Source organism: Mustela putorius, unplaced genomic scaffold (genome assembly GCF_011764305.1).
Source record: "Mustela putorius furo isolate JIRA1106 unplaced genomic scaffold, ASM1176430v1.1 tig00000151_pilon_pilon_pilon, whole genome shotgun sequence".
NCBI lineage: Eukaryota > Metazoa > Chordata > Mammalia > Carnivora > Mustelidae > Mustela > Mustela putorius.
Window position 1 is genome coordinate 5,881,605 of NW_025421296.1, and position 27,197 is coordinate 5,908,801.

Below are 27,197 nucleotides of genomic sequence, written 5' to 3' on the forward strand. Positions count from 1 at the left end.
ATGGCCTCAAATTCTTGGCTGCATTGTTTAACTTTACTCTCTGGATCAGCAATCCTATTTTTCTTAGGTTCTCAGTTATTTAGTATTTTGCTGGAAGAACAGGGTAATATCCAGCCTAATATTCTGAAGAATTACCCTCATGTAAGACTTCTAGATGACACCAGCCAGACTCATCTAGAAAGACAGATGACATTGACAGCAGATACTAGTTATCATAAACATGGAAACACTGTTCACTGGACCTGGAACCTTATATCAGGTGAAAATTCTTTGCTGGGTCCAAATATATCAGAGCTACAAGGACCCATTGTTGTAATAAAGCATGGTTTATGAACCCAGAAGAAAATAAAGACTTTTCTATTACAGAATTAAGCACCAAAGTAGGCAGAGATCAATTGCACTGGAAGACAATTAAAGCCCTCCAGTATGTCTGTGATCATTGTCTAGAATATGCTGACTGGTTCATGAAAGCAGATGATGATATATATGTCATACTGGGTGACTTGAGATGGCTGCTTATAACCTGTGATCCTGAAGAACTGTCTACATGGGAGAAGATGCAAGTGTGATGTGAAGCAGGGCTACTGTGAATGGAGGCGGGAATGCGCTGAGCAAAGACCCCTTGAGATTAGTTCATGTGGTTTAAATCCACATCTATACCCATTTCCACCTCTGAAGTCATAGCCCTGAGGAGATGCATGGAAATACTAAACATAGAACAAGGGAATTCCAGAAATCCTGTTGGAAAAAAAGCTTTCTATCCCTTTTTGCAAAAAAATAAAAAACAAAAACAAAACAAAACAAAAAAAAACCCTGCACCATCTAATGTAAGCTTCTCTGGGCAGACCTCTTTGGAAATGTAACTACTACATCCCTCCTATAGAGGATTCCAGTTGCTGTTCTGATTTTGCAATTTCTTCTCACTATGGAAAGGTACAGCTATGCCTGTGTTAAATACGTAGTTGATCATTTTCATCCATATGATTATTTATATGGCTATCAACTTGCCTTACCCGAGAATCTACTAAAGGAAATGAGTAAAACAAACAAAAATAAAGGTGCAGAAGCAAACTGAGGAAAACCTTCGAAAGAAACCCATAAAAGAACAAAGGTGTGTAATGTAACACTGAAAAAAGACCTCTGCATCTTTGAAGGCAACACTAGGGTCCCAGTGAGCGATTCTTTCTAAGTGAGTATACGGTACTAGAATTTTCCATAAAAATGGCTGCAAACCGAAGCTTTAGCAGGAGCGGTAGAGTATTTTAAAATATGTTTTGGTACAGTACTCTTACATGTTGTATTTTAAAACGGTGGGAGGTTGGAGAAACCAGGTGGTGGGTATTATAGAGGGCATGGATTGCATGGAGCACTGGGTGTGGTGCAAAAATAATGAATACTGTTATGCTGAAAATAAATTTAAAAAAATAAAATAAAACAGTGGTCAGGATGAGAGATATTGTTTCCTGTTTCTGACCAGATGTTTAGTGGCACTAAGAAAATAAAGTAGCTAGGGGTTGCCTGGTTGGCTCAGTTGGTTGGGCATCTGCCTTCGGCTCAGGCTGTGATCTTAGGGTCTTGGGATCGAACCCTGCGTCGGGCTTCCTGCTCAATAGGGAGCCTCCTTCTCCCTCTCCCTCTGTCTCCCCCTTTGCTTGTGCTCTCAGATAAATAAATAAAATCTTTTTTTAAAAAGGGGGGGGGAGAGAAAGCAGTTAAATTACTAAACCTACAGTTCACCATGTTAAGTAAAACATCCACGATAATAAATAGATTTGTCTTAATGAAAGTTCTAGAAGGAAGCATTGATGGTCAATGTTAGGGCTGATTTAATGTTAAAATCTGTTTAATTATTAGGGCCTACTTAGCCAGAGCGACTCCATATTGCCTAGGTAGCCATATTGTTGTTTACATCCACGGACTTCATTCCGGGAATAAACGCCCCCGTAGTTCCTAAAATCGGTTCTGGGTATGATTATGGGAGTAAACGCTTTAGCAATAGAAGCCACATACCTTGGGTTTGGGGTTATGCCCTATAAAACCAGCCTATGAGATCTCTTTGCAGGCAGCCCTGGCCGGTCAGTCTGACTTCTAATGCTTGGCATAGAATAAGGCTTTGCATAACTTTCACTTTGTCTCAGTCTCGTTCCTTTGATAACAGACCCCAACAGTCAGCATGTTTTTAAACTCAAGATGTGTGTTTGAATTGCAATATGATATAAATGAACTGAACTCACCTCTACCCACATCATTTCTAATAGAAATTTTGTTGTGACAATTTATAATTAGTGGTATTTCTTCCAGAAAAAAAAAAAGATAGAATAAGAATTCTGCTTGTTCTAAAATACACTAAAGAAATCACATTTTGAAATTATGGGTCTTGATTGTGTTTTATATTTGGCTCTTCTTAGGGTGCCTGGGTGGCTCAGTCAGTTAAGCATCTGCCTTTGGCTCAGGTCATGATCTCAGGAATCAAGTCCTGCCTTGGGCTTTCTGCCCAGCAGTAGGTCTGCTTCTCCCTCTCCCTCCATAATCTCCCTCTCTCTCTCTCTCTCAAATAAATAAATATATAAATATATAAATATATTTTTTTAAAAAATTGGTTTACCACTTCTTGAGTTTCATTCTCCACTATTAATATTTATTTACTCAAATATTAACAGCACTCTATAAGCATGCCTTTTAAATTTCTTGTCCCAAATGTACCCATTTTTAGCTTTGAATAGCTGATAAATAGTAGATGTAATGCTATTTCTTACAGGGGTATCATTTCAATGCTTTTCTTAGATCGGTGTCACTTATATTAGTACCACTCTCAGAGATTCCTAAGTCACCTTCATAAATGATTAATCAGAATTCTTTCCAACTACATAGTTGTGGTTGTTTGTATCCTTATCATGTTGACAGCTGAAAACTTATTTATGTCTTTCAGGACTTACATAAAGTGGTTTTAAATCCTTCCTTTTTAGTATCTGTTGTGGCCACCAGTTATACTGACAAAATAGTCTGAATGCAGAATTTTGATTTAAAAAGTAATTAAAAATATTAGAAAATTTTGAGTGCTTAAAGAAACTTTTAAAAATCAGAAATTAGGGGTGTTTGAGTGGCTTAGTCAATTAAGTGACCAACTCATGATTTCAGGGTCATAAGATCGAGCCCTGAACCAGGTGGGGAACCTGCTTAAGATTCTCCCTCTCCCTCTTCCTCACACCCTCCTTGTGCACTTTCTTTCTCAAAAAAAAAAAGTCAGAAATTAAAAGACCAAATAATTTATGAACAGTAGACTGAAGTTTGCTGATTTTTACTATTTCTGAATGATAACTTTTGTGAGTGGATAATAACTAAGGAGATACTCATTCAAAATGGTCTTTCAAAATACATTCATAAATGTTTCATTCTAAATTTGAGATCCTCTGTTTAAAGTTTCTGGAAAAAAAATTAAACGTTGAATCCTTTTTGAATTTACCAATAGTATCCAAATACATTGTAACAGGATAATTTAGACTTCCTAAGATTATCTTCAAAGTCAAATTCTTACATGTTTAAAATCTTGTTGCTAATCTTAAATAACTGAGTGATTTATATTTATTTGCAAAAACTTATGAAAATCATGACCACTTTGGCTGGAATTGAGAAAGGATCTTCATTTTAGTGATAAATCAGAGTACTATCCCCAAAACATTCACTAATATTTACCCAATATTTACCCAAGTTTATTTTTGCAATGGTAGCATTGACCAGAATTTGAAGGAATTCAGATCCATTTTTGTGAACAACTCTTTATATTAATGTGGACATCAATTTATTTGTACTTTTTTATACTGTAGGTATACATAGTTTCTGGTAAATAAGAAACCTTAAAATTTACACACAAACCTTAAAATTAACATGATGAATAGCCTTGAGCAACTTGCTTGGGCTCTCTGTGCTCCTGTTTCCTCCTCTATAAATCAGAGGTGACACTGCCACACACTTCACAAGATATGTATTAGGAGTAAACAAGCTAATATATGTAAGGCTTCTAGAACACAACCCAGCCCAGAATAGGTGGCTAATAAATATAAGTTTTAATTATTATTCTGTTGCACTGGAGTATGACTGTCATTCAAATGAATGAAAAAGCCTACTTTGATCAAATCAAATACTAAAGACACTATTTCTTACATTTATTATAATAATTTGGGAAACATTCTCTGTGTCACAAAGGTGGTGGGTAGCAGATTAGGGTTCGTATGCAAAGTCTCGTGTGTTCTTTTCACCATGCCAGGCATGGGGTTAGTCATTTAGTATCATTTCCAGCCTCACAGATGACATGTGGCTGATCTGTTGGTTAATGATAGTTAAATTAACCTAACAAATTGTCACAGTGGTTCTCAAACTGTGATTTGTGAACTCTTACTAAGGTGCTTGTTCAAATGAAGACAGCAAGAACCCAATTCCAGAAAATCTGGTGCTAGCTTGGGCCCCTGGAGCATGTGTACTTCACCACATACCCTATGTCAGTTCTCAAAGTGTGGTTCCAACCACCTGGACACTTGTTATAAATGGAAATCTTTGGGCTCCATGCCAGACCTACCAGAGGAAAACTGGTAGGATTTAGCAATCCCAACCGGGATTTTAGCAATCCCTTCAGGTGGGGCTTACTCATGTTAACATCTAAGAACCACTGCCCTAGGCAATTCTCCTACAAACAATCCTTGGACCACATTGAGAATTACTGACCAATAAATCAGGTATTTTTCAAAGGTTTAGACAATTCATGTTTTTAAGTCAGTGTAGTCCAAGATAACACTATATCAAATGGGACTCTTGGGTGGCTCAGTTAGTTAAGTGGGTCCCTTGGGCTCAGGTCATGATCCCAGGGTCCTGTGATCCAGTTCTGCATGGGGTTCTTTGCTTGACAAGGAGCCTGCTTCTCCTTCTGCCTGCCACTCCCCCTGTTTATTCTCACGTGCATTCTCTTTCTCTCTGATGAATGAATAAATAAAATCTTTAAAAAGAGAGAGAACATTCATTTTAGCAAAATTCTTTAGCTTCTCAATTTTCCTCGCACTGTCAGTCAGTATGTTGATACTAACACCAGAGTTACTAGCACTAGAGCCCTCAGTAAAATCTATATTTTTTGATAAGTGGTAATTCTATATTTGGGACAAGGGTTTTTTCCCCTTAAGTACTAAGTACACATTCATTGAAATAATATATAAATGACTTTCACTTAAAAATGTCCACAGTTGGGGCGCCTGGGTGGCTCAGTGGGTTAAAGCCTCTGCCTTCGGCTCAGGTCATGATCCCAGGGTCATGGGATCGAGCCCCGCATCGGGCTCTCTGCTCAGCGGGTAGCCTGCTTCCTCATCTCTCTCTGCCTGCTTCTCTGCCTACTTGTGATCTCTGTCTGTCAAATAAATAAATAAAATCTTTAAAAAAAAAAAAAAAAAAAAAAATGTCCACAGTTAGTAAACAACAACAAAAAACTAAATTAAGGTAGCTATAATGTCCAAAAAAGGGAGGTGCTTAATTTTCCCTGTTGAAAATAATGGAAGAGATATCTCTCCCCTCTTTTTTATTAGAACACTTATCTTAAAAAACTTGTGCCTTTGAAATATTTATAAATCTTTTTAGAAGCTGAATAAGCTTCTTGCAAGCACTGTGACCCAGGAGTGTCTTTCTCTAGGACCTGTGAGCCATCTCTTATGAAATGTAATCATCAAGAGAGCTTATACCCCTCTCTCCCAGTTTTCGTGAGGATAGGAGTCTAATTTGGATGAGCTCCTGGCTCCCAGTTACAAAACAACTTCTTGTAGTAAAGATAGAAGAAGTTTATTTTCCTTTGTCTAAAACCAACCAATAGAGAGATATGGTCACTGGAATTATCAGGTGATTTTAGGAGGAACTATATCTAATAAGCGGTGATGCCAACTCCTCTAACTTGAGGACGACTTATGGTTTCTCTTGAGAACATGGGGATTATATCTGCTTGGCTTTACAAAAGGATGAGATTTCTTTCTTTCTCTGCAGTCCTTTCGTAAATTGCCTTTAATCATCACATTCTGGTTTAATGCTCATTCAATAACAACTGTTTTCTGTCTCTGATACTTTAATGGAGAACAGTTTTTGGATTGGGAGAAGTTTTTGTTCTTAATTCTATTTCCCCAAAATAACAAAATCCTGTTTTAGAAATGTAGAATTTTTTTTCCTGCTAATTCATATTACCAGTTGAAACTTTCATTACTTTTAAGAATCACTTTACTTCATATACAAACTGATAAAGCAAAAATATATCTAAGACCAATGGAGCATATAAAACCAGATTTCCTGGTGATGATGTTTTATTCACCATCTTTTAGAAACAGAAAATCTTTCTCATAAGGATAAATGATTTTAGTGTGGTCTCAACAAAAAAGGCTTTTGCTGTCTTATGTTCTTAATAACGATAGGCTTGAAGGTTCTAGTGGGAAGAACACAGATTAAAAAGTAGTTTTCAGGGACGCCTGGGTGGCTCAGTTGGTTGGACGACTGCCTTCGGCTCAGGTCATGATCCTGGATTCCTGGGATCGAGTCCCACATCAGGCTCCCAGCTCCATGGGGAGTCTGCTTCTCTCTCTGAGCTCTTCCTCGCTCATGCTCTCTCTCGCTGTCTCTCTCTCAAATAAATAAATAAAATATTAAAAAAAAAAAAAGAAAAGAAAAAAAAAGTAGTTTTCAGGGGTGCCTGGGTAGCTGAGTGGGTTAAAGCCTCTGCATTCGGCTCAGGTCATGGTCTTGGGGTCCTGAGTTTGAGCCCCGCATCAAGCCCCACGTCAGGGTCTCTGCTCAGCAGGGACCTGCCTCCCTCTCTCTCTCTCTCTCTGCCTGCCTGTCTGCCTACTTGTGATATCTGTCTGTCAAATAAATAAATAAAATCTTTTTTTTAAAAAAAAGTAGTTTTCATCCCAGACTTCAAATGATTTACTATCAAGTACCCTAAATTCCAAAGATTTGGTAGCTGCAATAATGTTAAAAAATAAGTAACCAATATTTAATATTTTTTAAATATGGTAATTAGTTCAGCATTAACTTTCCAAAGTGGTTATTTTATGATCATTTGAGTATTATTTTTTTATTTTCCTTGAGCCTACCAAACTTTATTCGTGCCAAGAGTAGGCACTATTATAAATGGTAGAATCCCTAATTTGATTTATTAGATATTTTTTTCATGGCTAGCTTTTCTTCTTCATTTAAGTTTCTGGTTCATTAGACTATTTCCTTCTTTGACAATTTAAATTTCTTTGTTCACAGACCTTTATTTCCTTCATAATTAACTTCTATTTTTTACTACTCTTAATGTGGCTGTGATACACAAGGTTAATCTGGGTGCTGTTGCTAGTGAGATTAGAGTTTGCGCCCCTCACTTATAACTTTTTAATGACAAACTGTAGGTTTCTCAGGAGATAGAAAGGAGATGGGGAAGATGTCTTAAGAGTAATTCCTGCTAACCCCTAAAACTAACATTATAAATCAATTTGACACATACACTTATTAAAAAATGAAGTTAAAAGCTATTTAGGTTGTTTCTCCCTGCCTTTTTCCCCACTTTATTTTTTTTTTAAATTTTTTATAAACATATATTTTTATCCCCAGGGGTACAGGTCTGTGAATCACCAGGTTTACACACTTCACAGCACTCACCAAAGCACATACCCTCCCCAATGTCCATAACCCCACCCCCCTTCTCCCAACCCCCCTCCCTCCAGCAACCCTCAGTTTGTTTTGTGAGATTAAGAGTCACTTATGGTTTGTCTCCCTCCCAATCCCATCTTGTTTCATTGATTCTTCTCCTACCCACTTAAGCCCCCATGTTGCATCACCACTTCCTCATATCAGGGAGATCATATGATAGTTGTCTTTCTCTGCTTGACTTATTTCGCTAAGCATGATACGCTCTAGTTCCATCCATGTTGTCACAAATGGCAAGATTTCATTTCTTTTGATGGCTGCATAGTATTCCATTGTATATATATATACCACATCTTCTTTATCCATTCATCTGTTGATGGACATCTAGGTTCTTTCCATAGTTTGGCAATTGTGGAAATTGCTGCTATAAACATTTGGGTGCACGTGCCCCTTTGGATCACTACGTTTGTATCTTTAGGGTAAATACCCAGTAGTGCAATTGCTGGGTCATTGTCAAAGAAGGAAATAGTCTAATGAACCAGAAACTTAAATGAAGAAGAAAAGCTAGCCATGAAAAAAATATCTAATAAATCATCCCCACTTTATTTTTGAGTAGGCCTTTAGAGATAGACTTAAGGAACCTAGTGTTGTTGGGGGTGGGGGGAAGCTACAGCTTAGTTTTTGCCAAATGTAGCTTAGACTAATTTTAAAAAAAAATAGAGTTCTGGGGTGCCTGGGGTGGCTCAGTCGATTAAACATCTGCCTTTGGCTCAGACCCTGATTCCAGGGTCCTGAAATCAAGCCCTGTGTCCAGCTTACTACAAGGCTAGAAGCCTGCTTCACCCTCTCTCTGTGCCCCTCCCCACTTGTGCACATACTCTTTCTATTTCTGAAATAAATAAATAAAAATCTTTAAAAAAATAAGTCATGTTTACATACAAAATTGAAATAGAAACTTCAGCACAGATGTATAAGAAATTTTACAACTTCTCTTTAGGGAATTCCAATCCAAAACCAGTTAGAGAGCTGAATTGTTCTGTTTTGACTCCCTTATCCCTACCTCTACTTCATTTTATGTTAGATAAGTTTAAAAAACATTGTAGGACCCTGAAAATTAATAATTTATATGAACTGAATATGTTATTAAAAATTAGTCTTATATCATCAAAGCCATCTATGAAAAACCCACAACAAATATCATTCTCAATGGAGAAAAACTGAGAGCTTTTCCGCTAAGGTCAGGAACACAGCAGGGATGTCCACTATCACCACTGCTATTCAACATAGTACTAGAAGTCCTAGCCTCAGCAATCAGACAACAAAAAGAAACTAAATGCATCCAAATTTGTAAAGAAGAAGTCAAACTCTCACTCTTTGCAGATGATATGCTACTTTATGTGGAAAACCCAGAAGACTCCACTCCAAATCTGCTGGAACTTGTACAGGAATTCAGTAAAGTGTCAGGATATAAAATTGATGCACAGAAATCAGTTGCATTTCTATACACCAACAACAAAACAGAAGAAAGAGAAGTTTTAAAGAGTGGATCCCATTTACAATTGCTCCCCAAACCATAAGATACCTAGGAACAAATCTAACCAAAAAGGCAAAGAATCCATACTCAGAAAACTATAAAGTACTCATAAAATAGAGGAAGACACAAAGAAATGGAAAAATGTTCCATGCTCATGGATTGGAAGAACAAATATTGTGAAAATTTCTATGCTACTTAAAGCAATCTACACGTTTAATGAAATCCCTATCAAAATCCCATCAATTTTTTTTTCAAAGAAATGGAACAAATAATCCCAAAATGTATATGGAACCAGAAAAGACCTTAAATAGCCAGGGGAATATTGAAAAAGAAAGCCAAAGTTGGTGGCAGCACAATTCCAAATTTCAAGCTCTATTACAAAGCTGTCATCATCAAGACAGTATGGGACTGGCACAAAAACGGACACATAGATCAGTGGAACAGAATAGAGAGCCCAGAAATAGACACTCAACTCTATGGTCAACAAATCTTCAACAAAGCATGAAAGAGTGTCCAATGGAAAAAAGATAGTCTCTTCAACAAATGGTGTTGGGAAAATTGGACAGCCACGTGCAGAAGAATGAAACTTTCCTTACACCATGCATGAAAATAGATGCAAACTGGAGGAAGGACCTCAATGTGAGACAGGAATCCATCAAAATCCTTGAGGAGAACACAGGCAGCAACCCCTTCGACCTCAGCCACAGCAACTTTTTCTTAGGAACATCGCCAAAGGCAAGAGAAGCAAAGGCAAAAATGAACTCTTGGGACTTCATCAAGATCAAAATCTTCTGCACAGCAAAGGAAACAGTCATCAAAACCAAAAGACAACTGACAGAATGGGAGAAGATATTTGCGATCGACATATCAGATAAAGGGCTAGTATCCAAAATCTATAAAGAACTTATCAAACGCAACACCCAAAGAACAAATTAATCCAATCAAGAAATGGGCAGAGGACATGAACAGACATTTCTGCACATCCAGATGGCCAACAGACACATGAAAAAGTGCTCCACATCACTCGGCATCAGGGAAATACAAATCAAAACCACAATGAGATACCACCTCACACCAGTCAGAATGGCTAAAATTAACAAGTCAGGAAATGACAGATGCTGGTGAAGATGCAAAGAAAGGGGAATCCTCCTACACTGTTGGTGGGAATGCAAGCTGGTGCAGCCACTCTGGAAAACAGCATGGAGGTTCCTCAAAAAGTTGAAAATAGAACTGCCCTATGACCCAGAAATTGCAATACTGAGTATTTACCCTAAAGATACAAATGTAGTGATCCAAAGGGGCACGTGCACCCGAATGTTTATATCAGCAATGTCCACAATAGCCAAATTATGGAAAGAACCTAGATGCCATCAACAGATGAATGGATAAAGAAGATGTGGTATATATATATAATGGAATACTATGCAGCCATCAAAAGAAATGAAATCTTGAGGAGTCAAGATGGCGGAGAAGTAGCAAGCTGAGACTGCTTCAGCTAGCCGGAGATCAGCTAGATAGCTTATCTAAAGATTGCAAACACCTGAAAATCCATCGGCAGATCGAAGAGAAGAAGAACAGCAATTCTGGAAACAGAAAAACAACCACTTTCTGAAAGGTAGGACCGGCAGAGAAGTGAATCCAAAGCAACGGGAAGATAGACCCCGGGGGGGAGGGGCCGGCTCCCGGCAAGCGGCGGAGCAACCGCGCACAAAATCAGGACTTTTAAAAGTCTGTTCCGCTGAGGGACATCGCTCCAGAGGCTAAACCGGGGCGAAGCCCACGCGGGGTCAGCGTGGCCTCAGGTCCCGCAGGGTCACAGAAGGATCGGGGGTGTCTGAGTGTCGCAGAGCTTGCGGATATTGGAACGGGAAAGCCGGCTACAGAGACAGAGCTGACAGTAAGCTCACAGCTCCGTGTTACCTTGAACCGGTCGCAGGCTCGGTGAGCTCGGAGCGTGGCCGGAGGTCAGGCAGACGGGAGTAACTGGGCGCTGTTCTCTGAGGGCGCACTGAGGAGTGGGGCCCTGGGCTCTCGGCTCCTCCGGGCCGGAGACCAGGAGGCCGCCATTTGTATTCCCGTCCTCTGGAACTCTACGGAAAGCGCTCAGGGAACAAAAGCTCCTGAAAGCAAACCCGAGCGGATTACTCACCCCGACCCCGGGTAAGGGCGGTGTAATTCCGCCTGGGGCAAAGACACTTGAGAATCACTACAACAGGCCCCTCCCCCAGAAGATCAACAAGAAATCCAGCCGAGACCAAGTTCACCTACCAAGGAGTGCGGTTTCAATACCAAGGAGAGCAGCAGAATTCCAGAGGAGGAGAAAGCCAAGCACGGAACTCATGGCTTTTTTCCTGTGATTTTTTTTAGTCTTGCAGTTAATTTAATTTTTTCTTTTTCATTTTTTTTTTTTTCTCGCCTTCGGGTAAAATTTTTTTTTTAACTGTTACCTTTTTCTTTTTTAACGATTTTTTACTAGTTTATCTAATATATATATATATATATTTTACATTTTTCTTAGGTGTTTTCTTTTTTAAAAAATTCTTTTCTTTTCTTTTCTTTTTTTTTTTCTTTTTCTTTTCTTTTTGTTTTTTTTTTTTCTTTCTTCCTTTTTGAACCTCTTTTTATCCCCTTTCTCCCCACTCACGATTTTGGATCTCTTCTAATTTGGTTAAAGCATATTTTCCTGGGGTTGTTGCCACCCTTTTAGTATTTTACTTGCCCCTTCATTTACTCTTATCTGGACAAAATGACAAGACGTAAAAATTCAACACAAAAAAAAGAACAAGAGGCAGTACCGAAGGCTAGGGACCTAATCAATACAGACATCGGTAATATGTCAGATCTAGAGTTCAGAATGACAATTCTCAAGGTTCTAGCCGGGCTCGAAAAAGGCATGGAAGATATTAGAGAAACCCTCTCGAGAGATATAAAAGCCCTTTCTGGAGAAATAAAAGAACTAAAATCTAACCAAGGTGAAATCAAAAAAGCTATTAATGAGGTGCAATCAAAAATGGAGGCTCTAACTGCTAGGATAAATGAGGCAGAAGAAAGAATTAGTGATATAGAAGACCAAATGACAGAGAATAAAGAAGCTGAGCAAAAGAGGGACAAACAGCTACTGGACCACGAGGGGAGAATTCGAGAGATAAGTGACACCATAAGACGAAACAACATTAGAATAATTGGGATTCCAGAAGAAGAAGAAAGTGAGAGGGGAGCAGAAGGTATACTGGAGAGAATTATTGGGGAGAATTTCCCCAATATGGCAAAGGGAACGAGCATCAAAATTCAGGAGGTTCAGAGAATGCCCCTCAAAATCAATAAGAATAGGCCCAAACCCCGTCACCTAATAGTAAAAATTTACAAGTCTCAATGACAAAGAGAAAATCCTGAAAGCAGCCCGGGAAAAGAAGTCTGTAACATACAATGGTAAAAAATATTAGATTGGCAGCTGACTTATCCACAGAGACCTGGCAGGCCAGAAAGAGCTGGCATGATATTTTCAGAGCACTAAACGAGAAAAACATGCAGCCAAGAATACTATATCCAGCTAGGCTATCATTGAAAATAGAAGGAGAGATTAAAAGCTTCCAGGACAAACAACAACTGAAAGAATTTGCAAATACCAAACCAGCTCTACAGGAAATATTGAAAGGGGTCCTCTAAGCAAAGAGAGAGCCTACAAGTGGTAGATCAGAAAGGAACAGAGACCATATACAGTAACAGTCATCTTACAGGCAATACAATGGCACTAAATTCATATCTCTCAATAGTTACCCTGAATGTGAATGGGCTAAATGCCCCTGTCAAAAGACACAGGGTATCAGAATGGATAAAAAAACAAAACCCATCTATATGTTGCCTCCAAGAAACACATTTTAAGCCCGAAGACACCTCCAGATTTAAAGTGAGGGGGGTGGAAAAGAATTTACCATGCTAATGGACATCAGAAGAAAGCAGGAGTGGCAATCCTTATATCAGATCAATTAGATTTTAAGCCAAAGACTATAATAAGAGATGAGGAAGGACACTATATCATACTCAAAGGGTCTGTCCAACAAGAAGATTTTAACAATTTTAAATATCTATGCCCCCAATGTGGGAGCAGCCAACTATATAAACCAATTAATAACAAAATCAAAGAAACACATCAACAATAATACAATGAGAGTAGGGGACTTTAACACTCCCCTCACTGAAATGGACAGGTCATCCAAGCAAAAGATCAGCAAGGAAATAAAGGCCTTAAATGACACACTGGACCAGATGGACATCACAGATATATTCAGAATATTTCATCCCAAAGCAACAGAATACACATTCTTCTCTAGTGCACATGGAACATTCTCCAGAATAGATCACATCCTCGGTCCTAAATCAGGACTCAACCGGTATCAAAAGATTGGGATCATTCCCTGCATATTTTCAGACCACAATGCTCTAAAGCTAGAACTCAACCACAAAAGGAAGTTTGGAAAGAACCCAAATACATGGAGACTAAACAGTATCCTTCTAAAGAATGAATGGGTCAACCTGGAAATTAAAGAAGAATTGAAAAAAATCATGGAAACAAATGATAATGAAAATACAACGGTTCAAAATCTGTGGGACACAACAAAGGCAGTCCTGAGAGGAAAATATATAGCGGTACAAGCCTTTCTCAAGAAACAAGAAAGGTCTCAGGTACACAACCTAACCCTACACCTCAAGGAGCTGGAGAAAGAACAAGAAAGAAACCCTAAGCCCAGCAGGAGAAGAGAAATCATAAAGATCAGAGCAGAAATCAATGAAATAGAAACCAAAAAAACAATAGAACAAATCAACGAAACTAGGAGCTGGTTCTTTGAAAGAATTAATAAAATTGATAAACCCCTGGCCCGACTTATCAAAAAGAAAAGAGAAAGGACCCAAATAAATAAAATCATGAATGAAAGAGGAGAGATCACAACTAACACCAAAGAAATACAAACTATTATAAGAACATACTATGAGCAACTCTACGGCAATAAATTTGACAATCTGGAAGAAATGGATGCATTCCTAGAAACATATAAACTACCGCAACTGAACCAGGAAGAAATAGAAAGCCTGAACAGACCCATAACCAGTAAGGAGATAGAAACAGTCATTAAAAATCTCCAAACAAACAAAAGCCCAGGGCCAGACGGCTTCCCGGGGGAATTCTACCAAACATTTAAAGAAGAACTAATTCCTATTCTCCTGAAACTGTTCCAAAAAATAGAAATGGAAGGAAAACTTCCAAACTCATTTTATGAGGCCAGCATCACCTTGATCCCAAAACCAGACAAGGATCCCACCAAAAAAGAGAGCTATAGACCGATATCCTTGATGAACACAGATGCGAAAATACTCAACAAAATACTAGCCAATAGGATTCAACAGTACATTAAAAAGATTATTCACCACGACCAAGTGGGATTTATTCCAGGGCTGCAAGGTTGGTTCAACATCCGCAAATCAGTCAATGTGATACAACACATCAATAAAAGAAAGAACAAGAACCATATGATACTCTCAATAGATGCTGAAAAAGCATTTGACAAAGTACAACATCCCTTCCTGATCAAAACTCTTCAAAGTGTAGGGATAGAGGGCACATACCTCAATATCATCAAAGCCATCTATGAAAAAACCCACCGCAAATATCATTCTCAATGGAGAAAAACTGAAAGCTTTTCCGCTAAGGTCAGGAACACGGCAGGGATGTCCATTATCACCACTGCTATTCAACATAGTACTAGAGGTCCTAGCCTCAGCAATCAGACAACAAAAGGAAATTAAAGGCATCCAAATCGGCAAAGAAGAAGTCAAATTATCACTCTTCGCAGATGATATGATACTATATGTGGAAAACCCAAAAGACTCCACTCCAAAACTGCTAGAACTTATACAGGAATTCAGTAAAGTGTCAGGATATAAAATCAATGCACAGAAATCAGTTGCATTTCTCTACACCAACAGCAAGACAGAAGAAAGAGATATTAAGGAGTCAATCCCATTTACAATTGCATCCAAAACCATAAGATACCTAGGAAAAAACCTAACCAAAGAGACACAGAATCTATACTCAGAAAACTATAAAGTACTCATGAAAGAAATTGAGGAAGACACAAAGAAATGGAAAAATGTTCCATGCTCCTGGATTGGAAGAATAAATATTGTGAAAATGTCTATGCTACCTAAAGCAATCTACACATTTAATGCAATTCCTATCAAAGTACCATCCATCTTTTTCAAAGAAATGGAACAAATAATTCTAAAATTTATATGGAACCAGAAAAGACCTCGAATAGCCAAAGGGATATTGAAAAAGAACGCCAACGTTGGTGGCATCACAATTCCGGACTTCAAGCTCTATTACAAAGCTGTCATCATCAAGACAGCATGGTACTGGCACAAAAACAGACACATAGATCAATGGAACAGAATAGAGAGCCCAGAAATAGACCCTCAAATCTATGGTCAACTAATCTTCGACAAAGCAGGAAAGAATGTCCAATGGAAAAAAGACAGCCTTTTCAATAAATGGTGCTGGGAAAATTGGACAGCCACATGCAGAAAAATGAAATTGGACCATTTCCTTACACCACACACAAAAATAGACTCAAAATGGATGAAGGACCTCAATGTACGAAAGGAATCCATCAAAATCCTTGAGGAGAACACGGGCAGCAACCTCTTCGACCTCTGCCGCAGCAACATCTTCCTAGGAACAACGCAAAAGGCAAGGGAAGCAAGGGAAAAAATGAACTACTGGGATTTCATCAAGATCAAAAGCTTTTGCACAGCAAAGGAAACAGTTAACAAAATCAAAAGACAACTGACAGAATGGGAGAAGATATTTGCAAACAACATATCAGATAAAGGACAAGTGTCCAGAATCTATAAAGAACTTAGCAAACTCAATACCCAAAGAACAAATAATCCAATCAAGAAATGGGCAGAAGACATGAACAGACATTTCTGCAAAGAAGACATCCAGATGGCCAACAGACACATGAAAAAGTGCTCCATATCACTCGGCATCAGGGAAATACAAATCAAAACCACAATGAGATATCACCTCACACCAGTCAGAATGGCTAAAATCAACAAGTCAGGAAATGACAGATGCTGGCGAGGATGCGGAGAAAGGGGAACCCTCCTACACTGTTGGTGGGAATGCAAGCTGGTGCAGCCACTCTGGAAAACAGCATGGAGGTTCCTCAAAATGTTGAAAATAGAACTGCCCTATGACCCAGCAATTTCACTATTGGGTATTTACCCTAAAGATACAAATGTAGTGATCCAAAGGGACACATGCACCCGAATGTTTATAGCAGCAATGTCCACAATAGCCAAACTATGGAAAGAACCTAGATGTCCATCAACAGATGAATGGATCAAGAAGATGTGGTATATATACACAATGGAATACTATGCAGCCATCAAAAGAAATGAAATCTTGCCATTTGCAACAACATGGATGGAACTAGAGCGTATCATGCTTAGCGAAATAAGTCAAGCAGAGAAAGACAACTATCATATGATCTCCCTGATATGAGGAAGTGGTGATGCAACATGGAGGCTTAAGTGGGTAGGAGAAGAATAAATGAAACAAGATGGGATTGGGAGGGAGACAAACCATAAGTGACTCTTAATCTCACAAAACAAACTGAGGGTTGGTGGGGGGAGGGGATTTGGGAGAAGGGGGTGGGATTATGGACATTGGGGAGGGTATGTGATTTGGTGAGTGCTGTGAAGTGTGTAAACCTGGTGATTCACAGACCTGTACCCCTGGGGATAAAAATATATGTTTATAAAAAATAAAAAATTAAAAAAAAAAAAAAAAAAAGAAATGAAATCTTGTCTTTTACAATGATGTGGATGGAACTCGAGGGTATTATGCTGAGTGAAATAAGTCAATCAGAGAAAGACAATTATCATATGATCTCCCTGATTTGAGGAAGTTGAGAGGCAACGTGGGTGGTCTGTGGGGTAGAAAAAGAATAAATGGAACAAGATGGGATCGGGAGGGAGACAAACCATAAGAGACTCTTAATCTCACAAAACAAACTAAGGATTGCCAGGGGAGGGGGGGGAGGGGGAGGGGGGTTGGGTTATGGACATTGGGGAAGGTATGTTCTATGGTGAGTGCTGTGAAGTGTATAAACCTGGCGATTCACAGACCTGTACCCCTGGGGCTAATAATACATTAGATGTTAATTTAAAAAATTAAAAAAAAAAGAAATTAGTATTATGCTAAACATTGTGTTATATGGCACAGAAAATATTTATGCATTGGAATTTTTAAAACACTATGTTAACAGCATCATAAATAGTGTCATAAATATTTTAAAAAGAGTCTGGTGACTTGCTTATTTTAAGTGAAAAAGTATTTTTTGGAAACATTTTGATGTGCCTTTTGGCCACTTTTAAGTAACAGGTCTAAACCACTGCATTAAATAATTACCATGCTAAAAGAAACAAGCACTACAAGGGGAAGAAAAGAAACTTTTAAGGGTCTATTAGGCTAAGCCAATCACAAAATAAAAAGTCCAAGGGGGGGAAAAAAAACCCACGAGTAAAACGTCTGCACTATAAAATAAGTGTATAATAATGTGACTTGTGTCCTGGGCTCTTTGAGCACAAGTGACAGGTCCTGGCAATAAAGGCGAATGAGTCACTTGCACTGAAATCAATTTTTAAAGACTATAGATTTTAAGTTCTATGTTTCAACAAAACCAGAATGTAAAGCAGAAAGCAAACGAACTTTGAAACATGGAGTAACAATCTCATTCACATCTATGTGGTGATATCTTTTAATAATTGATGTTATAATCTAGCTAAAAGCTTGATATCTTAAAAGTGATTATAATTCTACCTCATATAATTCTGTAATGAAAGCTGTTAAAAGAATCTGCAAAAGCACAATGATTCATGCTAGTTTCCTGAAATTCTTGGGAAAGGAAACTGGATATTCTAGAGTTGACAAAATCAGAAGACAAAAACATTCACAAATGTGCTTAAACATCAGACATATTTTTAAGCCTATCACTGTGCCAGGTTTGTGGTAAAGCAGTTATGGGTAAGGTAGACAGAGGCCCTCCCTCTATACAGAAAGAAAGATATCTAAACAACCCTCTCTGGGTAAGTACAGTGGGAACACAGGTACAGGTGCAATGATAGCATAGCAGGAAACCCAGCCCTGCTATGCTGGGAGAAGGAGTAGAGAGTCCTCCAGGAGGACTCCCTGGAGGAAGGGATAACTAGGTTGGAACCCAAAGTATAAGTAGAAATTAGCAAGGTAAAGAGAGACAAGACTGTTTCAAGCAGAGAAAATAGCTTATGAGAAGACTCAGAGGGGAGAAAAATCATAGGCCCCCAAAGAAATAAAAGTTCAATAAGGCTGGAGATCACCTGGATTGTTGAGAGGCAAGAAATGAACCTGAACATATAGGTAGAAGGAAGGACATAAAAAGCAGACTTCATAACATCAAAGAATATTTGCAAAAGGACAACAAAGAGCCTTTGAGATTTGTGTTTCACAGGGATCGTTCTCTAAAGAATGGGCTGGAGGACCGCAGTAGAGGCTGGATGATGGCTTAGAGAGGTTACAGTAGGGAAGGTGGGATAATGTCGATAAGAAGATAGAATTATCAAGACCTGGTGAGAGACGATGTGGATAGGAAGAATGAGAGACAGCGAGGGGTCAAGGTGGCTCCAGGTGTCTGATTTAGGCAAACATGGTGGTGCCATTTACTAGGAAAGGACATGTCAAAAACAAGAAGAGGAAATGTCAAGGGAAGAGCAGCATGGATTTGGCCCATAGATAAGTTTGAGGCATGTTAGTTGGAGATTCCTGTGAGCCCTCCCAGGAGAGACCTCCAGTAGGAGCTGGGTCCATGGGACTGGAGCTCAGGAGAGGAGCCCAGGATAGAGGTGGAGGTCTGGGGGTCATCAGATTGCAGATTATAGCGTATGATTTGATATATATAACATATGTGTATGTGTATCTGTATAATATTATATAGGATATATATTATATATATCACAGATATATACCCAGATATATCACAGAAATAAATATACATAAATATACACAATATAAATATATTTGAAAATATTATATATTTAATTTAATTTACGAATATCTCAATAAATAATTAATTAATTTAAGTAATTAATTAAACTATTTAATTGATAAATAATTAAATAAGTAATTAAAAAATATATATCACAGGAACCTCAGAAGTGGGCAGTGTCTCTCCAGAAGAACATGTGTTGTGAGAAAACAAGTGGTCTAGGAAGAAACCCGAGGGGAAAGACAGTCCCGTGTCTTAGCCCAGGATCCCTAAGAAGCAAAGCCAAAGCAAGGGACGCACTAACACTTCACTGGAGGGCTGTGGGGGCACTGTGACAGGGCAGTAAGAATAAGACAAAAATAGGAATAAGGTTGGAAAGACAGAAAAGCAAATACAAAGGGTGCATTATCTAGGTGGTCACAGCCTCACAAGAAAACACAGCCTGGCATTTGGTCATGCAGTCTCAAGAGAGAGACCCTGTGTAAACGTTGCCTTTGAAATATTCTGTCAGGCAGACTTCTTGTTCCTTCTCATTTCTTGCCTCTTACAAATCACTTACCCTCCCTGTGAATTAACTTCCTGGCACTTCCTAGTTATACTAGAACCAGTCCTTCCAGGCAGCCATTGAGGAAACAAAAGTCTTTGCGGGTCTGTTTTTTTCAAGTCTCAGTGCTGGAACTTCTAGTTCCTTCTCCAAATGGGCACAATGGGGCTTTGCTGAAGCCCAGCCCTCAGGGGGTCCCAGACAAATGATAGCCAGGTGTTGGGGCCCTGTTGGCAGGGGTTGGGCTTTTGCAAATGTTGAAATGATGTGAGTCTCAGTGGAGCCTCTAGAGCTAGGAATCCAGACAAATCACTGAGAGGAAGAAAAACTTTCTGAAGTACAGAAAGTTTTAAAAGGGCAAAGTGAAAGTGGGTCTGATATATCCTGTGAGGAAGACTGGGAAGTTGGAGTGGAAAAAGGAATATCAGAGAACAAAGGAAGAAGTGTGTCTAAGGTTTCTTTCTGTCTAGTCATACACAATAATCACTGACCTGGAGAGGTACGCCTTCCTTCTGCTCCTGGTGATACGCGTTAGTTTTCCTGTGAAACCACGCCTCCCCCACTCTTGGTTCATATAGTTTGGATCCAGTGAGCCCCACCCAACTGGTTCCCAGATCCAACCAATCAGGTGACCTCCTGAGCCCACCAGGCCAATGGGACTCCATGCCAGGAATTTCACTGGAACAACTGGTAAAGAGCTGGAGGCCTGGGACTTTCAGTTTTATGAACCAGTGAATTTCCTTTCTTTGCTGAGGTCAGTTAGAATTCTGTTTCTCTCCTATCTGCCACTCCTGACTGCTACAGAGACGGAGAAGCGTCCATTGGATTTCATGATAGAAACCGCTGGTCTTGGTGAGGATGATTGCAGTGCAGCAGCCCTGGAGAAGTCAGGATGATTCTAACCACTTCTTCATCCTCTTTCCACAAGCTTTAGAAAGCTGTTTCACTACTTGCCAAAGGACTAAGAAGGACAATCCTAGACGGACATTGAAATAAAGTGAAATTGACAAATAATAAATTGACAAATAAAGTGAAAATGACAAATTGAAATAAAGTGAAATTGACAAATGCAGCGTGTCTGGCATCCTCGAACCTATGGTTCTGGACCTCTGGGGTCAGGAGGGCTGCCAGAACATAGCAGACCCCTCAGTTCTGAAAGATTGCAGGCAATCCATGATAAAGACTAGGTTTGATTTTAAGGTGTATTCTCCAAAGTACCTAATCCCATTGTGGGATTAGGACTGGACTTCTGTGGAATATGGGTTCACTTGAGATGCTTGGCCTACAGGATCACTCAGTCTGCAGTTTTCACAGAATATGGTGTCCCCCTCAGGCCTGAAAAGATTCTATTTTGGTGAAATTTCCAAAGTCTGATCACTCTCAAGACTAGATGTAGAAATGTTTAGATCCATTTTATGATTCTTTCCTTCATTTTTTTTCTTAGAAATGTAACAAATCAGTTACTGGAACCCCCGTTTTCTGTCATAATAATTCTCATATCTGCTCCTTTCTCATTCAAGTTGCATTCCCAGATTCAGGTGCTCGTAACCACTGGCCTAGAATAAAGGAACAGCGTCCTAATTGGTCTTTGTGCCTCCAGCCACTGCCTGCGTTACTGCGCCCTTATACAGCTTAATAATTTCGTAATTTCGCCAAATGTCTGAGCCTTAGTATGCAGAGGTATTAGATAACCCTATAACTACAGTGTATTTATACTTCTGTTATAGCATGTGTAGTAGCCAACCTTTTATCAAAAGTAGCTGTAGGCATTTGTGTGTTTCAGTTTATCTGTCAGATCTTCCATAAAGCATTGTAAATTTTTTGAAGTTGGAGAATGATTCTGTGGACTTCAATTCATTAATAAGGCCACAAGGCAATTAAATTGAAAGAAATGTCCTTAAATACTCATGTGGCAAGTAGATATTGAGTTTCCTTTTTTTTTTTTTTTAAAGATCTTATTTGTTTATTTACCTGAGAGAGAGAGCAAGAAAGATAATGGGGGAGCGTCATTCTCTCCCCCATTGCGTGAGTGAGAAGGGTGAGTGAGACACAGGCTTCTTGCTGAGCAAGGAGCCCAATGCGGGACTTGATCCCAGGACCCCAGGATCATGACCTGAGCCAAAGGCAAACGCTTAGCCAACTGAGCCACCCAGGCACCCCAATATCAAGTTTTAATTTAGCTCTTGGAAGTATAATCTGAGTGCTTATCATTTTGCTACATGGACCAGGTCAAGAGGGAATCCAGTGTCAGTCTTGGTCCTACAGTTTTAATAAATTGAGTCATCATGGTTTAGATCATGAAAAATTGGTGGAGCACAAGTAACAGTGATGACTGACTAAAACTTTAGATGAATCATTCTTTGCCCCATTTCCTTCTGCTTTTTATTTCTGCAAGATCTTAACTGAGACTTTACATTCTTCTTCAGACTCTTACCTGCAGTAAGCTATTTCTGTACTACCTGCAGTAAACAATAAGATGTATATGCTGAAAATCAAAATGCATTTGAATATATTTTCTGATTTCCCATCTGCATTGGGAAAAAATATTTTCTTAAAAGAAAAAGGAACACATTTGCAAGCTTCATTTCCTCAGGGAAAAGTGGAGTTTTCAGAACCATTTTAACGTTTTTATTTTTCTTTAATTTATAACTCATGATTTAATTTTTATTCGCATTTCATATTCACATTTGCATGATAAAAAGATGCTATGTCACTTTTAAACGCCTTTTTATCATCTGAGTAACCGAGGGAAAAGAAGTAAGGGATGAAAACGGGTAAGGATTTTTAAAATCTCATATTGGATCAACTTCCCTAATCCTCCAGAATTCAGCACTAATTAGCAGTGGCAGACAACCATCTTCCTCCTGGAAGGTTTGGAATGAATATTTCATCACTGTGTTCAGATTCATGGCAGTTCAGTAATGGCAGCTCCCCCACACCCCCTCTTTTCGAATGGGATCACCTCTGGGATGGAAGTTTGGGCTTTCAGTGATAACAATAATCATCTAAGTTGTTCCTTACCATTAGTCAGCATAGCTTGGTTGGCATATGATCCAAAAGCTCTCCTCTCACTTTTGATCGAGCAGCTTAGTCTGCGGCACTGCCAGACAGATGCCAAAGCCGTGTAATGCTAATAACTGATAAAGCCTTCTTAGAAGGGCAAGGAAAAAACCCCTTCCAAAAATGACAGAACAAATAGAAAGCTCCGAAACCATCTTTCTTCCTTCTCTGTCAGTTAATTTGCAAAATATTTCTGAGGACATTTTGAAGAGGGTAGTTATGGGGCATAATGAGAAGTGGCCTTAGACATGCCAAGTCCTTATTCCTTGTTTTTAATTATGCCGGTAAACGAGGGTGAAGTTAGAGTATTGCACTGTTCCTATCTGCCAGACCTCTGCCAACCACTTTATTCATGTCACCTTCTTATGTGGTTCCACATAACACATTGAAAAAGATAAGATTATTATACATTTTTTAAAGAATTTATTTACTTATTTGACAGTGTGAGAGAGATCACAAGTAGGCAGAGAGAGAGGAAGGGAAGGAGGCTCCCCGCTGAGCTGAGGGCCCAGTGTGGGACCCTGGGAACATGGCCTGAGCCAATGGCAGAGGCTTAACCCACTGAGCTACCCAGGTGCACCAGATTTTTATACTTTTTATACAGAAGGAAGCTGAGGCCCAGCTTCACAACTTAAGAGAGTCAGGTCAAATACAAAGGATCAAAATTTAGAGGCTCATCACATTTCTCAATAGTCACCCTGAAAGACAGAGAACAATGAAGGGACACTTCAAACATTAGTAGGAAAAATATTTCTTATTTAGACTATACACCAAGCCAAACTATGAATCAAGCCAGAGCAAAATAAGGATGTTTTCAAATAAGAAAGTTTTCAAACAAAACAAAAAAGAACACCGTTTCTTAGGAGAATATGAAAAAAAAAAAAAAGAGTGAAGTGGAAAGAGAAAAGAAAAAGAGCAACTCATGGGTAAAGGGAAGAGATGATAAGTGATAGAGAAGAGCTTCCTCCATAACCCCTTGAATCTAGACTGGCCTGGCACTTTCTTAAGACAGTAAAACAGTAGCAAAAGTGACACAAGCAAAGCCTTCATTTTTTGTCTTAGAGCTTTCTCAAGACTATGCTGGGGACCCCTACCATCTCCACTGTGCAGGAAAACCATTGCCCACTGTATGATGAAAACCACATGGCCCCTCCATACTCCCATCTCTCCTGCCCAACCAGGTAACACAGAGGTCCCTGGCTCAGTTTCATTCAGACCCAGAGTGAATCCACAGTGCCGATTCAGAAGACTATAAGTCAAATAAATGGTGATTGTGTTAAGCAACTGAGTTTGGGTGGGGGCAGGTTTCCTACTGTACAACACAATTGATGATGAAATTGGGAGCTAGATGCGGGGTGCTGCCGAAAGAAAAAGTTAGAAGATGTGACCCTGGCTTTGAGACGAGGCAGCAGGCATGAACAGCTGTTTGCAAATTTGGAAAGACAGTGACCTGCATTATATAGACGAGTACATCGGACAAAACTAACACCTGTCACGACCTGGGAAAGAGGAGGTACCTAATGAACTTTTTATATCTGCTAAGGAGATCACCAGAAAGAATCTCAGACGTGTCAGAAATTTCTTTTGTGATCAAATGTGGGAAGAGGGAGATAAGTTAAAGATGTAGTTTTTAGAGGATCTCTAATAGAATTATTTAGTTTCAGGGCACCTACGTGGCTCAGTCAGTTAAACATCTGCCCTTGGATCAGGTCATGATCCCAGACTCTTGGGATCAAGCCCAACATCGGGCTCCTGCTGGGCAGAGAGCTTGCTTCTCCCTCTACCTCTGGCGCTCCCCCCGCTTGTGGGTGTGAGTACTTTCTCTCTGTGCCAAATAAATAGATATAATCTTTTAAAAATTATTTAGTTTTAAAACAGAATTTAGAGGGAATTTACAAGGCTCAGGACAGTTGAGTTAGACAATAATTCACATTCTGCTTTTCTATACAGTAAAAAATTCTATCTTAATGGTAAAGATCAAATCAAGAAGGTGGCTCTAAGAAAAATTGTTAAGACCTATATAAAAGATTTAGGATAATACCTAGAAACACCTTTCAACTACATAAAAAAGCTTCTAAGAAAACTGAAAAACATGTTTTAAGGGTTTTATTCAAGCAAAAGAACACTAGCTTTAATTTACAGAGACTGAGATTGTTCAAATTGCAAAAATGCTTCTAGACTCCCAAAGCTGCATCAGCAGAAAGCAGGTTGAAATTGCTGCTCACCTGCAAAATGGGCCACTTTTTTCATGAAAAGGAAAAGACTTTTCAGAGAAGGAACCAAAAGCCCAAAAAAGAACAATGGATCAGGCAGCCATTGCCAGGTCACGGTCAAGGAGATGGGCTGCCAAGTACTCAGAGGGAGCATAACCAAGCTCTAATTAAGGAGTGCCCTCTGCTTCTGGTGTGTTTGTCCCACAGCATTTCAGAATTCTTATGAAATGGTCACTTTTTTTATTGGTAGAATCTGTTATGGTATGTCATATTTATCTGGCATGACACGGTATGATAAGGTATGGTCTGTCTGTATGGCATGGATGTAGGGAGTGTGTGTGGCAGGGGCATATATCTTATCTTCTTTTGTCTCTGGATATAAGGGACGCACATTAGAAAAGATGCTGAGACCTTGGACATCAAATCTGATGCCCTAACCAGATAAGACTTCTTAGGGATCTGAGATGAAGAACGTATGTTGCAAGTGAGAACAGCACGAGTTACTGCAGCCACAGGTAACTGCAGAACCACCCCTGTTGCTTTGTAGCTCCTCCCGCCAAAGGTAAAATCTACTTCCATCTCCATGAGTCTAGACTGGCCTTGTGACTTGCTTTGGCTAATTAATTAGAAGTAAACATGATATAAACAGAAAATTTAAAAGTGCAAGGGCATTAGGAATTCCTCGCTTGCTGCTTTTGGAACCTTGGGAAGAAGTCCGGGCTGGCTGGTGGGGGTGATCTGAAAGATGTGATCAAATCACCACCTTTGTACCAGCTAAATAATCCCATAAATACTTGGAGTCTGAACCACCTAGCTGACAGCTACCGAAGACACATGTATGCGAGATACCGGCTCATCGACCAGCAGAAGACCCACTCAGCTGATCCCAGACCCATTTTCTGCCTCACAGATTATAAGCTAAATAAATCATTTGCTTGGGGGTAGCTTGTTACGTAGAAATGGCTGATACACTCACTGTGCAACCATTGGCAGGCGAAACGTTCCTTCTAGACTTCAGAAAGTGACATATCCCCCACTCATTTCTGTTCCTTATCCCTACTGGCCACACTTTCATTCCAACCAGTCCCAGTTTGGATGGGCATATTTTTAAATGTCAGAATATACTGCATGTATAGGCAGCAATCTGTCTGCAAAGCAGGGATTGTTCATTGTCTTGGAAAAAGAGCGGTGATACCCTGAAATATCAGAGGCCAGACCTATCGTAGAGACATTTCTCCATGTATCCCTCCCCCATAAGGATAGTTATCGTTATTTCATTCCTCCAGCATCTATTTTGTTTAAATATCATTTATATCTCTGTGCAATCTCGCTTTCACACTCATCCCCAAATTTCTAGGGTCACAAAGTTAAATTAGCACCACAGCCAGGAGGTAACATGAGGGACACACATTCCGCTCCCTCTCCTGGTCCCTAGCAAGCCGGCTTCTGAAAGACCTACCCCGGTTCGTCTCTCCCATCCCTAGGAGCAGCATTGACCCGCTCCGTAAGGACCCGCCTTCTGCTCTGAGAGTGGAGGATGCCCTGAGACTTGGGTTCAGATCCTGAACAGAGGACACGGGCCGGGTGTCAGGATAATTACATGTATCTTGTGATGCTTTGGAAGGATTAAACGGAATGCGACATGAGAAATACATCAGAGTCCTGCATGTATTAAACTCTCAATTTTTTAATAGATTAATGTGTCTGTCTGGAACACTGCATCTCTGTGTTTGCTGTCACTGTGACGATGAAGGGTTTATGAGACTGACGTGGTCCAGCACAGTCTGTCGCACTGAATGGAGATGGCCAACTGCTTCTTTGTCATTCTGTAATCCTTCTAGTCTGTGCTGCTTTCTGGTGTAAGGGTCCAAAAAGATTTGGCCTTGCACGCTCTCTGGCCAGCCAGACACCTTGGGGGAATGTCTTAGCTGAACTGGAGCCAGGCTTGAGTCAGTGTCATGGTTTGGGGGCAACAAGTTTTCCTGGATGGAACATGAGGGCAGGAATCATGGGACCTGGGCTTTATGCCGGGTCCCAGCACTGATTTGGCAAATGACCTTGGGAAAACCACTTCCCTTCTCTTCTTTCTATTAGAGGAATTTTAATAGATT

General features: G+C 39.6%; 1 pseudogene; it reads left to right on the top strand.

The window, feature by feature from the left end:
- LOC123390908 lies at positions 1 to 26,652 on the top strand (annotated as a pseudogene).
- The last annotated feature ends 545 nt before the right edge of the window (positions 26,653 to 27,197 follow it).